Consider the following 14500-nt stretch of genomic DNA (forward strand, 5'->3'; position numbering starts at 1 on the left):
CTTTTTGAGGCAGAATCCATCATCTTTTGGTTTTCCTCCCTTATTTCTCACATTTGAGTAGTAAATAGAGTACTTTTAAGGAAATAAAATTCTCACAGATTCGTATGGTTAATTTAAATTATTTTATTATAGTTTTTATTTTATTTATTATTTATTATAGTGCAAATTTTAAAGTGTTCACTCCTTAAACGGGTAGATGTTCTACAACTATCAAGTTGAAAAAGATTTACGAAGTAGATTTAAAAAGTCGAAAATCCAAATCACCAGCCTTTACTAAGCTTTACTAACTCAACAATGATAGTCTTTTGCTGAAAATAAAGAGCAACACGCGATGTGACTGTAGTATGTATTGCATTCGGTGGAGTTCGTCACGCGTGTCAAGACATGGCGATTCTTTCACCCTCTTTTTCTGTTAAAAATCACTGCAGGATCACCGCTTGCTTTCACGTCATTCTGTCTTTTCATGGCTGGAATGCCTCATCTTCCCATTATCTGGATTTTACCTGAAGATGATAAAAGCTGTGACGAGAAGCACCAACTTGGTTTTGGCATAAAGCAGGTGTGGGGCTGAAGTTGGTTCCAAGGTAGTCAGCTAGATAATCTAGAATATGCACGTATTGATGCTTCATATTTTCTTGAGAAGGAAAGCATACAGTTGAAAATATAGTGGAAATGAACCAAAGACCTCAGATGCCTTTCAGTGTCGATGTAGCTGAACACTGGTATTTTGGGGACTGTACACATATTACATGCTGTTCATGGGGTTCTCAAGGCAGGAATCCTGAAGTGGTGTGCCATTCCCTTCTCCAGGGGACCACATTCTGTCAGACCTCTCCACCATGACCCGCTGTCTGGGGTGGCCCCCTCATGGCATCGCTTAGTTTCACTGACTTAGACAAGGCTGTGGTCCGTGTGATCAGATTGGCTAGTTTTCTGTGATTATGGTTTCAGTGCGTCTGCCCTCTGATGCCCTCTTGCAACACCTACCGTCTTACTTGGGTTTCTGTTACCTTGGACGTCGGGTATCTCTTCACGCTGCTCCAGCAATGTGCAGCCTCTGCTCCTTACCTTGGATGAGGGGTATCTCCTCACTGCTGCCCCTCCTGACCTTGAACGTAGAGTAGCTCCTTTCAGCCTTCCTGCGCCCGCGCAGCCTCCGCGGATGTAGGGTTGCTCCTCTCGGCCTCCGCCCCTGACCTCAGGCGTGTGGTAGCTCCTCTCAGCCGCTGCCCCTGACCTCGGACGTAGGGTATCTCCTCTAGGCTGCTCCTGTGCCGTCGCAGCCTGGCACTCTCGGTCACTATGATGCTGTGAAAGTGCTGCACTCAACATGCCAGCAAATTTGGAAAACTCATCAGTGGCCACAGGACTGGAAAAGGTCAGTTTTCATCCCAATCCCAAAGAAAGGCAATGCCAAAGAATGCTCAAGTGTGTTATGTGTGGGTTAGTCGCTCAGTCGTGCCTGACTCTTTGCGACCCCATGGACTGCAGTCCACCAGGTTCCTCTGTCCATGAGATTTTCCAGGCAAGGATACTGGAGTGGATTCCCATTTCCTTCTCCAACTACCACACAACTGCACTCATCTCACATGCTAGTAAAGTAATGCTCAAAATTCTCCAAGCCAGGCTTCAGCAATATGTGAACTGTGAACTTCCAGATGTTCAAGCTGGTTTTAGAAAAGGCAGAGGAACCAGAGATCAAATTGCCAACATCTACTGGATCATGGAAAAAGCAAGAGAGTTCCAGAAAAACATCTATTTCTGCTTTATTGACTATGCCAAAGCCTTTGACTGTGTGGATCACAATAAACTGTGGAAAATCCTGAAAGAGATGGGAATACCAGAACACCTGACCTGCCTCTATGCAGGTCAGAAAGCAACAGTCAGAACTGGACATGGAACAACAGACTGGTTCCAAATAGGAAAAGGAGTCTGTCAAGGCTGTATATTGTCACCCTGCTTATTTAACTTATATGCAGGGTACATCATGAGAAACCCTGGGCTGGAAGAAGCACAAGCTGGAATCAAGATTGCCAGGAGAAATATCAGTAACCTCAGATGTGCAGATGACATCACCCTTATGGCAGAAAGTGGAGAGGAACTAAAAAGCCTCTTGATGAAAGTGAAAGAGGAGAGTGAAAAAATTGGCTTAAAGCTCAACATTCAGAAAACGAAGATCATAGCATCTGATCCCATCACTTCATGGGAAATAGATGGGGAAACAGTGGAAACAGTGTCAGACTTTATTTTTTTGGGCTCCAAAATCACTGCAGTTGGTGATTGCAGCCATGAAATTAAAACATGCTTACTCCTTGGAAGGAAAGTTATGACCAACCTAGAGAGCATATTCAAAAGCAGAGACATTACTTTGCCAACAAATGTGTCTAGTCAAGGCTATTGTTTTTCCAGTGGTCATGTATGGATGTGAGAGCTGGACTGTGAAGAAAGCTGAGCACCGAAGAATTGATGCTTTTGAACTGTGGTGTTGGAGAAGACTCTTGAGAGTCCCTTGGACTGCAAGGAGGTCCAACCAGTCCATCCTAGAGGAGATCAGTCCTGGGTGTTCATTGGAAGGACTGATGCTAAAGCTGAAACTCCAATATTTTGGCCACCTCATGCGAAGAGTTGAGTCATTGGAAAAGACCCTGATGCTGGGAGGTATTCTGGGCAGGAGGAGAAGGGGACAACAGAGGATGAGATGGCTGGATGGCATCACTGACTCTATGGACGTGAGTCTGAGTGAACTCTGGGAGTTGGTGATGGACAGGGAGGCCTGGCGTGCTGCGATTCATGGGGTCGCAAAGAGTCAGACATGACTGAGCGACTGAACTGAACTGTACACATATTAAAAACTATATATATATATATATCAGGTCTAGAAATTATATCCTATTTAGTAAAGTTTTGATATGCTTTGATAAAATATTAGGCAAAATCGTGGTGGTAGAGCCAGAAGCCACAAACTGGGCTCTTGAAGTGCATTTGAGGACACTTGTTTTTATTAACCACGGTGATTTCATGTTTTGAGGCATAAAGAAAACAGCTCTGGAAAAGCACTTCTGCAGTTTATAGCAGGGTCATCCAGGTGAATGTAACTACAGAAAGCCATTGAAGAGCTGAGGCGTCTGTCCTGACCTCTGGGTCTCTGATTTATGTGACATTCCCTGGGTCACTGACAGTCATTGCAGGGTAGTGCTACCTCTTTCTGGTTTTACTACTTCAGGATTTTATTGTGAGTTTATTTGTTAATTGTTATTCTTTCTTTTTCTTCTTTTTATAAAGTTTCTAAGTGTTTTATTTATTTTTTAATTTAGTTTTTATTTTATTTTGGAGTATATAGTTGCTTCCCTGGTGGCTCAGATGATAAAAGTATCTGATTACAATGCAAGAGACCTGGGTTCGATCTCTGGTCCCAGAATATCCTCTGGAGAAGAGAATAGCTACCTACTCCAGTATTCTTGCCTGGAGAATCCCACAAACAGAGGAACCTGACGGGATACAGTCTATGGGGTCGCAAAGAATTGGACATGACCTAGTGACTAGCACTTGCACTTTTCATAGTTGATTACAGTGGTGTGGTAGTCCTCAGTGAACCCTGTGTCCAGCTTCATTCGACATCCTGCAGAGAGGCAGAGTGACCCGTCAAGATCTTGACAACTTGTTAGTGGGGGATCCTGGTCTGAGAGCTCTGATCTGCTCTGCAGCAGTTCTCAAGGTTCCTGACCTTAGGACCTTTGACATTCCTAAAAAGCTTGGTGAACTCAAAGAGCTTTTATATTAATATTTCTGAGTTGGATCTGCTGATTGGTAGTATATTAAAAATGGAAAGATTTAAAATGGTACTTCTATTAACAAATGCCATTTTTAATGAAAAGTAATAATTTTCCAAATCAAAAAACTTAGAATGGCATTGTTTTTTGTTTGTTTTTTTTTTTTACAGTTTTTTGCAGATCTCTTACTAAGCTTAAAAGACAACAGTTGGTCTCTCACATCTGCGCAGGCCTTCTGTCTGCTGCAGCTGGGTTGCTTCAGTTGAAGTATATGAAGCAAATCCAGCCTTGTCCCCTCCAGACAAGGTTCCTGTCCGTTTAACAGCTAAAAGATCCATGGCATGAGGTTATGACCAGAGTACCTTTATAATGGGCTTGTGCTGGGAATTAAATGAGATCATGTGAAAGTAGAGTGAAAAGTCAATAGAAATATCTGGAAAAAATTAGACCCTGACAAGTGAGACCATGAATGTTATGGCCGTGGGGACAGGCCTAAAAGGAGTATGTGAAGCAGGACCTGGGGGAGAAAGGAAAGAAGTGACTGCAGACAGCACTGGTGTAACACGGGACTTTGAAACTAGCATTGTGCCTTCCAAGGGAGGGATCGTGGAGGAGCCGAGGGAAAGAATTCCTTCCTTCATCTCCAGCACAGTCACTGGACTTGACTCTCCTCAGTGGTACGCTTCTCAGAGTTATGAATTCAGAGCAAGTAAAACCCTTCCTCAACAGCAGGTTGCACGAGTGCCCCCGTGGGACAAATTTGGTTGTGTTCAGCAGTGGTACGTCCGACACAACTGGTAATTCTTACAATGTGGGGACTGAATTGTAGAAAGGCAAAAGGAAAGATAAAGTTATGTATTATTTGAGTTAAGCCTAAATCCATTGCAAGCAATTGCAGAAGCCAAAGTTGGTGGGGGGGAGTCTCTAACTGCTTCTTGCAAAACCCATATATAATTAGTTTCTTTCTTCAACCTTCCCCACCTCTTCTAAAGGAAGGCAGTTTTATTTCTTGCTCAATCTAGTCACACATTGCCACTCTGAGTTACTGTCCCCAGTTGTGCAGAGGCCTACGGACAGTCCAGTAGCAGGGTGCTTGGTCCAGTATGCTTTTAGGTGAGTGAGTGGCTCCTCTGAACCATCTAAGGAGGGTCAACAGTGCTGGGTTCTCAAGATTCACCAAGCTGTCTGGATGGCCAGTCTCTGTTCAGAACACTCAGAAATGGTTTTCTGGGGGCTAACCCACTGGCTTCTATATGTTATATCTGTCTTCTCCTCGGAGTTTGTCAGAGGAGGTGAACATCCAGATAGTTAGGGGATGGATGGGAGTATCCAGGTCCATCCTTGGACCTGGGGTAAAGACTAGTTTGGCATACATGCCCATGAAGGTCTTTAACTCAGGATGAAAAAGGTGAACCTCTAAGTAATAAAGGGTGTTTTCTTGGTAGAGTTGCTGTGTTTCCTTTCAGAACCCCTCACAATCTCAGTTCCCTCTCGCCCTCCTAGAGGCGGTTAAACTAAGCAGATTGGGCCTCCTTTGCGGCCCCCCGTTTCTTTCAGACTGTTAGCCAAAACTTGCAGCAGCTTGCACAGTGAGGGGAGTTAGAGGATTTGAATGAAAGGCCTTCTGTGGAAATCGTGTTGCTTCATGGTCCACTGAAGTTATTGAGGCCGCCCCGTAGAGTTTGTGTGTCTAACGCTCGGCTCTGTCAACACGGGTAGGCTGCAGTCATCACGTTAAGCCATAATCCTACATGTAAAGTATGTGCTCAGTCCCTCCTGCAGGCACGCAGGACAGCCACCTCATCGGACCAGGGTGTCCCATGAATGATTCTGAGATCACTTGGAAAAATGAACCTGTAAGGAAAGTGAAATGGGCATTTCAAAGGGACTATTTAGAAAGCATTCTTGAGCCTATTGGTTTTCAGCTCAAAATAGATTTAAATGATGACTATGACTATGCTTTTAGGTTTTTCATTTCTGGTTCTAATAATAAGCACACAGTCTCACCAGAGAGTCTCCTCTGGTAAAGATGCTCTTTCCAAAAACAGATCTCTCTCCCTCTATCTGACTTCTAAAACTGACGGGAATATAAGATGGCTTTATATTTTTAATTCAGCAGCTTTGTAATTGTGAACAGTTGCACCATTGGCCGCAAGAAATGGTAGTTGTCGTGTGAGCTCCCTGACTATTTTTTGAGTGGGGAAGAGGTAATATTCTAAAAAGGAATGTGTTCTCTTTTTTTCTACTCAGTTTTTATTCTTTGTTCCCTTTCTCCCACCACCTACTTTGCTCTTATCTACTTTTAAAATCCCTTTTCCACACTCTGAATTTTTTCCTATTTACTTATAATTTATATCCTACTTATTTATACAGAATATGTGAGATTGCTTACAATATTATAACACACAAATCAGGAGAGTGAAGACAAAAAAATTAGGGAGAGAGCGTTGTAGTAGGAAGCTGAGATATTTATCACAGTTGAGCACCAAGTTTGAATGTAAGGCTCCTCGGGGCAAAAACAGATGTATGTCCACTCGAAGTACCCTCTTTTTTTTTTTTTTAGGTATAATTGCTTCATGATCTTATATTAGTTTCAGGTGTTCAACACAGTGATTTAAAATTTTTATAGATTATACTCCATTTATTGTTGTTATAAAATAGTGGCTATTATTTCCTGTGCTTTGCAATATATCCTTGTAGCTTACTTATTTTTTGCATGGTGATTTGTACCTCTTAATCCCCTGCTTTTGTTTTACCCCTGCCCCTTCCCTCCCTCCACTGATGATTACTAATTTGTTCTCTGTGAGTGTGTTTCTTTTCTGTTGTATTCACTAGCTTATGCTTTTTAGGCTCCACATATAAGTGACAGCATACAGTGTGTGTCTTTCTGTCCGACTTACTTGACTTAGCATAATGCTCTCCCAGTCTATCATCCATGTTGTTGCAAATGGCAAAACTTCATTCTTGTTGATGGCCAAGTAGCATTCCATTATATATCTACATGAAGTTTTTAGAGTCAGAAGAGCAGCTGGGTTTTTCTTAGTGTCTGTCACATTTCCTGTGCCCGGCACTACCCATGTATTCCTTAAGGATGAGGCCGTACCAGGTTCTCCTGTCACCCACTCCCCACCCCACAAGCACCATGATCTCTGCACAAAACCCACAGGCAGGACCCCAGACAGACCAGAGCTTCCAGCTGGTGTGAGGAGGTTGAGACTTTCTGTTTCTTGCTGAAAGTAGAGTTCCTTGGAGTTGGTCCAAAGGCTGATGAAGGGCTGGCCTCTGAGTCAGAACTGGTCACATTTCATCCTGGAGACTTGACAGTGATCAGATGAACACCTGTTGGGACGTGGAGTGACATCAGAGAAGGCCTACTACGTAACTTCATCACCCTGGGGAGGCAAAACAGTGTCTTTCAGGGCTGGGAGTCTCTGCCTTGAGAGAGCTTGGCTTGAAGAGGGTGTGTCTGACCTGCCTGGATGTCTTCAAGTGCTGGCAAGTGAGAATTGGTGTTTGAGTTCCCCCAAAAATGAGAAAATGAATTGTTTCTCCAAATATCTGTCGTTTCAATAGGCACTGACTTTTGGAAGACACAGTGAAAAGTGAAAGTGTTAGTCGCTCAGTCATGTCCAACTCTTTGTGACCCTGTAGACTGTAGCCCACCAGGCTCCTCTGTCCATGAAATTCTCCAGGCAAGAATCCTGGAGCGGGTAGCCCATTCCCTTCTCCAGAAGAGCTTCCCGACCCAGGGATTGAACCTGAGTCTTCCATGCTGCAGGCAGATTCTTTAGCATCCGAGTCTTAGGGAAGAGACTGTTGTCAAGGCTAAATACTTGGAGCAAAAGCATGAAGTAGGAGGCTGTGCTGTCCAGTAGGCTCACTGCTTACCACACAGGTGACTTCTGAGCTCTTGACTTGTGGCCAAGTCCACACCAAGATGTATGGAAAGTGCAAAAAACACACCAGCTGACAAACACTGGCAAAAAAGACTGAACTATCTCAGTAGTAACGTTTTAATGTAAAACATCTCAATCTCTAATAATTACTTTTGTGGCCACCTGAACATTTATTAATAAAATTAAATGTGTGGGTCACATGGTATTTCTGTTGGGACAGCTCTGGTCTAAATATCTAAAATTAAAACTTTTTTTCCCCCTAAAGAGTGAATTTCTATTGTGTTCTCTAACTCCTATGTTCTTTCTCTCTTTGATTCTCTTTCAACAGATATGACTCTCCACGTAGCATGTCAAGGACCACATTAATCACCAGTTCCGTTATTTTTCTCCCTCCTACACTTTCCATTTTCTTTTACACTTGCTTACCCCAGCCATCTGCAGTACACCAGTTTCAGATATTTGAGCTGTATAGAGTTTCTGTGTACAGATGTGTGCTTGGACTTTTCTCAAGAAATCTGAAGGGAACGCTGACAGAAGACCCACTTAATCCTGGGACCCGTTGCTCTGGCCTTGGGCCTGGGGCACTGGGTGGTCCCTGGGTGGTTCTTGGAGACTCGTTTCTCGGCAGCCACGTCCCAGCAAACACCACTCCCTGAGGGGGAACAACCAAGTGCCGTGGTGGTGGGGACACCCGCTCCACCACCACAACTGTCTGGTTTCCTGTAAAATAAACACATTACTTTATATTTTTAGGGAACACAAAAATGCTGCTATAGCGTTTAAATTTTTCATTCTGAACACTTTTCCAAAACAAGTCACCCCAAAGATGCATTTTGAATACCCTGGTCACATCTTTGGATCTGTAAAATACACCTTTTAGTATGGCACCCTTTAAAATGCAAAGCATATTTGTTCAAGGCAGAAAAACAATCTGACAGTAGCAATGTAGACAGGGTTCATTCAGACACATCTGTGTAAATGCGAAAAGTCATAGCATTCACCTCTGAGCTGCTTGTGACTGAACCTGCAGTGACTAGTCTCAGCCAGCCCAGGTAAAACATCATTCCTTCAGACATGTTGAAAATATTGTGAAGTTGGATGAGTGGAAATGGGGCTGCCTCCCTCCTCACTTCCTCCTGCCTGAACACAGGAGCTCGCTTCGGGGATGGCCTCTTCTCTAGGGAACCATCGTAAGCTTGGTGGGGATACTGCTGATGAAATCGTTCCAGCAGTTGAAAAGGAAGCCCTAGAGGGAAAGTGACATATTTTTGTGCCTATGAATAAGTTGTTGTATTAATCCATCCTTACTGACTGTTTAGGTGAGTTCTCTCTTTGGCAGCAAATAGATAGGTTTCTCTTAGGCAGAATTAGAAGAAATCAGTGTGGGTGGATTTTTCAGTTCAGCTGTTGTTTCATTCAAATACATGACTCTAAAGCTGATTCAACTTTTATTTCTAGTTGTGCATATTAAAATGATCGATGTCCAAGTAGTAAAGTTTCCAGGGAAACTGACAAGGATTCAATTCAGTTAGTCTCATGTGCTGCTACTTGTTTGGGTAAATCTGAGGGTCAAGTCAACGATGACCAAACCCATCTTGTTGAAAGAACTCATCTTATGCTTGGCTAACCTGGGATGAGTGAGCTGGTTCTAACCCTGCTGTTTTCACTGTTGGAATGAAATTACGCCAGGAGAGACATGGCGCTTTCTCATTGCTCGTGGGTGGGAGATAGTTCGTGTGTGTGTGTGTGTGTGTGTGTGTGCGCGCGCACGCGCACGCATGCGTGTGTATAAAAAGCACTAAAGACCGAATTGATTTCCAAACTCTTGTGTAAAATTTCCCTAACCAAGCAAAGCTGCTTTGACTTAATTTATTTGTTAAATGTTGCACTTTATGTGTGTTTTGTCTTGAGGGGCAGGTAGTAAGGCAAAAGAAGAGGATGAATTCCACTGAAGTATTTATTTCATAAGAATGACACGTTTGCATTCATTTACATTTTTAAAGCTTCTTGTGTTTGATTTTTTTTTTAACATTGTTGATAGTGCTCAGTGCTATTTGCCATCTAACAGAAAGATCCTTGTAGAGCAGGTTTGACAGACCTTATCAGATAATAAATAACATATGCCATAGATTATAACCTTGCTGTTAATATGGTTGCCTCTGATTTTAGAAGCTAAAATTGGTCCTTAATAGGATTGCCAGTTAATAAACTGTCATAACCCCTGTTGTGGTTATGCTGTCTTATGCAACTGTATAACTCTGTGTTTGGAAATTGAACAAAGGTGAGGAATTCTTTTGGGTTTTCTTGGTAATAGATTATTTTAGATTCTTTACAAAGTCATTTTTCCCTGGGCACCCCCCTTTCTAATTCTAAAGGGGTCTTTGACCTGTTCATGTTTCTAAAAGAAACGTTCACTTGTAGTTCCATATTTCTTGGCCTCTGTTAGGGATTCACGAAATTCAGTTCACTTTTATTCACAGAGAAAGTTGGCTTTGATGTCTCTTAAAGATGATTCTGCTAGTTGCTGATCAGCCAGTCAGTTCACCTAGCTTCAATCTTTACAGGACCGCTAAGCTAACTTTCCTACACTGTGACTAAAAGGCAGATCATTGGAATGGATTATGTGGCATAATCAAATGAATCCCTAAATGTTCCTTTGCTTAATAAGGTAATATCAGGACCATATACTTTATAGAATCACTTTTGTTAAAAGCCATATTTATGCAATTTTCACTTAGACTACCATTCTCTACACTTGTACTCCAGATGTGAAAACTACGTTTGTGAATGGCTGAGCCTATGTTGATATTTTTTGGTTGTATGCTGCTTTTTGCTAGAGTGTGTATGTATGTACATGAGTGTGTTTCTCCTCTATGAATAATTTTATATTTCAAGCTCCTTCTTGAAAGTTTACTCTTTGATGCTAAAAGGGAATAACCAGATGATTTCTACAGATAATCTCTCCCTGCAGGATGGTGGATTGTTGAATTAGAGGAATGCTGTTTGGGCTATCAACATTTATGGTTGGAGATAAAATATATTAATGCCAAGTCGGTTTTTGTCAGTTACTGGAGAATTCTGTATAAATGCATCATCTCTTCCAATGCTGTACAATTTGCCTTGCGGAATGGCAGGTAGTGGGGAAAACAGTAAGTGTAGATTAAGACTTTAAAGGAAATAGTATTATATGATTAAGAAAATTAGAATTTGTAGAAATATTGGGATAAATGAAGTAAAAAGGACTGTCTAGAATGTAGCATCCATCTAGAGAGTTTCTGAAGCCCTACTTTCACAGGGGGAAGTGATTTTCCTGTCCAAAGGCCAGACTAAGCCATCCCCAAGACTCACGGGGAGATTATCACTTCTTTTTTCCTGGAGGAATAACTGAAAGCAAATAAAAATTCTCAACAGTCTCCTTTTGAAGTGTATTTATTAAGCCGGGCAGAAGACATTTAGACTCTGCCTTTATGACCCAGTTAGGGAAGTTGTTTGTTGGCAGGGGTAGGAGGTAGGGGACTGGGGTAAGATTTCACTTCTAAGTTGTCTCACACTGCATATCTTAAGCAAGTTACGGGAACCGTCATAGTCTAAAATGTCTTCACTGAACATTAACAGTTTAGACTTTTTAGAAAATCTTGAATGAGGTCAAGGTAACAGCCGAAGGAAGCACCATTCCGTGAAGTCTGCTTACATATTTACAAATCTGTTCATCAGTTTAAATACTTTTCGCTGTGTGGATATAAGGGGAATAGGGCAGTTCTGTAGAATCATCCATGTCTAGTTTGTAAAGTATGTCGTGTGTACTGCAGATGTGTGTTCTTTGGGCTTTATGTATTTGTACAGTAGCTTTCATTAAAAAAAAAAAAAACTTGTGGATGAATTTGTTTTGGTGGTGTGAGGGGGAGAATGGCAGTTTGTATTGAGTTATGATGCTGTAATATAGTACATGTAACAAAAGAGCTGGAAGTAACCCTCCCCTGGCCCATGGACAATTTTGGTTATCTTCTAGGTTCTAAAATGAAGATCTATGGATACTCTGGCAGACTGCATGTTGTATAATTTGAAAAATACTAAAAGTGGAAAATAAAATTGAATTAAGCTTTGGCTGGTTTGTTTTTTCTTATCTGAGTCATCTTAAAGGCACTCTACTTGCAGTCCTCAATACCAGTATGGGGATGGACCATTTTCTGGCCTCGAAGGAGTTCATTTCAGGGAGCAGTGGCTCGAATTCAAAGCCTGAGCAAAGTCAACCTTTACCTCTTTGTCTTGCTTTGCTTGAATGTCTGTTTTTAAATTTTTCCTTCATTGAGGATCCAAGAAAACCTGACCTTTGTTTCTTCGGCACTGAAAAGATGGCCACTGATGTCAGTAAGTATCTTAACTTTTTAAAAAGTATGATTGAGTTAGTGCGATCCAATGTATTAGCTGAATTTCTGAATTTCTTCTTGTCCAAGAAAGGATTTGTTCTAATAATATGTTTTACTTCATGGGCATTCTTCAACAAATGCTTTGGAGCTCTGCATATGTTGAAAGGTTATTGGGATCTTCTGACAATTGTTGGGGTGTTTGAATTCCTGTTTTAACCTACTGATTATTACTGTTTTGTTTATTTGGCTATGCTGGGTCTTGGTTGTAACATGTGGGATCTAGTTGTCTCATTGGGAATCAAACTCAGGTCCCCAGCTTTGGGAGCGTTGAGTATTATTAGCTGCTGGATCATAAGGGAAGTCCCGAGTGGAATCTTTTGTTGCAACATGTGAGGTATTTTAGTTGCAGCATGCAAGATCTTTAGTTGTGGTCTAAGCGAGCTAGTTCCCTAACCAGGGATTGAACCTGGGCCCCCTGCATTGGGAACATGGAGACTTAGCCACTGGACCACCAGGGACATCCCTAACTTTCTGATTATTACTATTAATGTACAGCTCTGAGATCTTCTGATGAGAGGATGCCAGAGTATGAAGCCACCGGGGAATAACAACTGGCCGGACATAGGATTATTTCTATCTGCTCTCTCAGCAAGGAGACTGCCCTACTTTGGGTCACTGACCTGTGGCCATGCATGGCCTTGTGTATGTAAAAACCCTCATTCGATCTTTGTTTGGTTAATGTTGCCTGAGAGCCAGACAGTAAACTGCTTTTATCAATTGAAAGTGGAAAGGTGGATGTCAAATAAAGGGTTTATTGCAGAATTCAGGGCACTGCAAATGACATGCTTTTGTGATGTCTTATCCATCTCCTTGAATTTGTCATTCTCCAAAGAACTTGGAAGAGGCAGTTACTAGACTGTTAAAGGTAACTTAAGTAGTAAAACTTCAAACGTGGTGGATGAATATTTGGGCTGAAGCCCATTTATTTTAGATGGGAAAGCAGTCCCCCAAAAGGACCTGATTTATACAGCACATTTCAGTACCACTGGGAGGCGACCTCTAGGTTCCAGGACCAGCAGTTCTGCAATACAGTAGGTCTGCATGAACCTCATCTGTTCCCTGGGCTCCCGCGAGCCATCCTCAAGGCTTCCTGTTCCATCGAGCTCTGAGCAGTGTTCAGGCTGTGCCTTGGAAATACTACAGAGCTGGAGCGTCTGTGGGAGAACGTGGAACGAAAGCTATCTGCCGAGGCAATTACTGGTGACGTGTGTATTGGCAGCTTTAATTCCAGCATTTGTGACAGGTTACATCTTGTGATTTGTCTTATGTACATAATAATTTGAACAGGAGTGGGAGGCATCTCTCGGATGACACATCGGATGAAAAAATACGGGCTCACTTGACAAAAGGCATCCTGAGCCATGGGATTTTCACTTTCCCTTTGGTGTTGGTGGTCCTTTAGCCAATCCGCAGAGCAAACCAATTTCTGTGTGGTTAGTTGGGCTCCAAATAATAAAAGACTTGCAGGTAACCCCTGTGGGTCTTTCTACTTGACAATGCACTGTGGATGCAAAGGTGCTTCCCCAGTGCTGAAGGAGGTTCTGTGTGAAGCCCCCTCTGTTCTGTGTGTGCTTAGTCATGTCTGCCTCTTTGCAACCCCATGGACTGTAGCCCACCATGCTTTCCTGCCCATGGGATTTCCCAGGCAAGAATGCTGGAGGGGGTTGCCATTTCCTGCTCCAGGGGATCTTCTGGCCCAGGGATGGAACCCGCGTCTCTTGCATCTCCTGCATTATCAGGTGGATTCTTTACCAATCGAGAAGAACCGCTCTTTCTGGGACCCTCTAAGCCTTCACCCCTACCCATGACCAGACTGCAAATCATTCTTGTAGGACAGCTTTTCAAAAAATTGACCTAAAATGATACTTTACTCCTTCAGAATGTATACCTGAGATGAAAGAGATTGGCAAACTTGCCAATAATGTGTGCCAGTCCCAGAACTTCACAATGCTTGGAAAGCCGCAGTTGGTAGTGGATTAAGGTGAGAGACTCTCCTGGTGGTGTGCCAGATACTGTTTTAAGTGCTTTACGTGTATTAATCCATCTAATCCTCCTAATAACCCCATGAGGTAGGCACCATTGTCCCCAGTGGGGAGGGCATGGGCACAGAGAGGTTAATTAACTTGCCCAAGGTCTCACAGCTGGGAGGAGAAGCAAGGATTGCAACTGAGGTGGACTGATCCTAAGGAGTGCACTCTCCACAGCTAGGAATACTGCGTCTTAGAACAGTGCTGTGTGTGTGTGTGTGTAGTGAAAATCAGCAACCAGCCTCAGAAATCATTTTGTCAAGAACTTATACAAAGTTTTCATACTTGGCAACTTTCTGTGCTTTCTCCTTTCATGGGAATCTGAGATCTTACTGTTATTTGAATTACTTTAAGCAATCTAAAACATCTAGGAAAGGATT

General features: G+C 42.5%; 1 protein-coding gene across 1 annotated transcript in view; it reads left to right on the forward strand.

The window, feature by feature from the left end:
• The window catches only part of KIF5C (kinesin family member 5C), a 164074-nt gene extending 152304 nt beyond the window's left edge, over window positions 1–11770 (forward strand). The window contains exon 26 of the mRNA XM_040229009.1: window positions 7995–11770. The gene's annotated coding sequence lies outside the window, so the exon portion shown is untranslated. The remainder of the gene's footprint in view (window positions 1–7994) is intronic.
• The last annotated feature ends 2730 nt before the right edge of the window (window positions 11771–14500 follow it).

Source organism: Oryx dammah, unplaced genomic scaffold, assembly GCF_014754425.2.
Source record: "Oryx dammah isolate SB20612 unplaced genomic scaffold, SCBI_Odam_1.1 HiC_scaffold_27, whole genome shotgun sequence".
Classification (NCBI taxonomy): Eukaryota; Metazoa; Chordata; class Mammalia; order Artiodactyla; family Bovidae; genus Oryx; species Oryx dammah.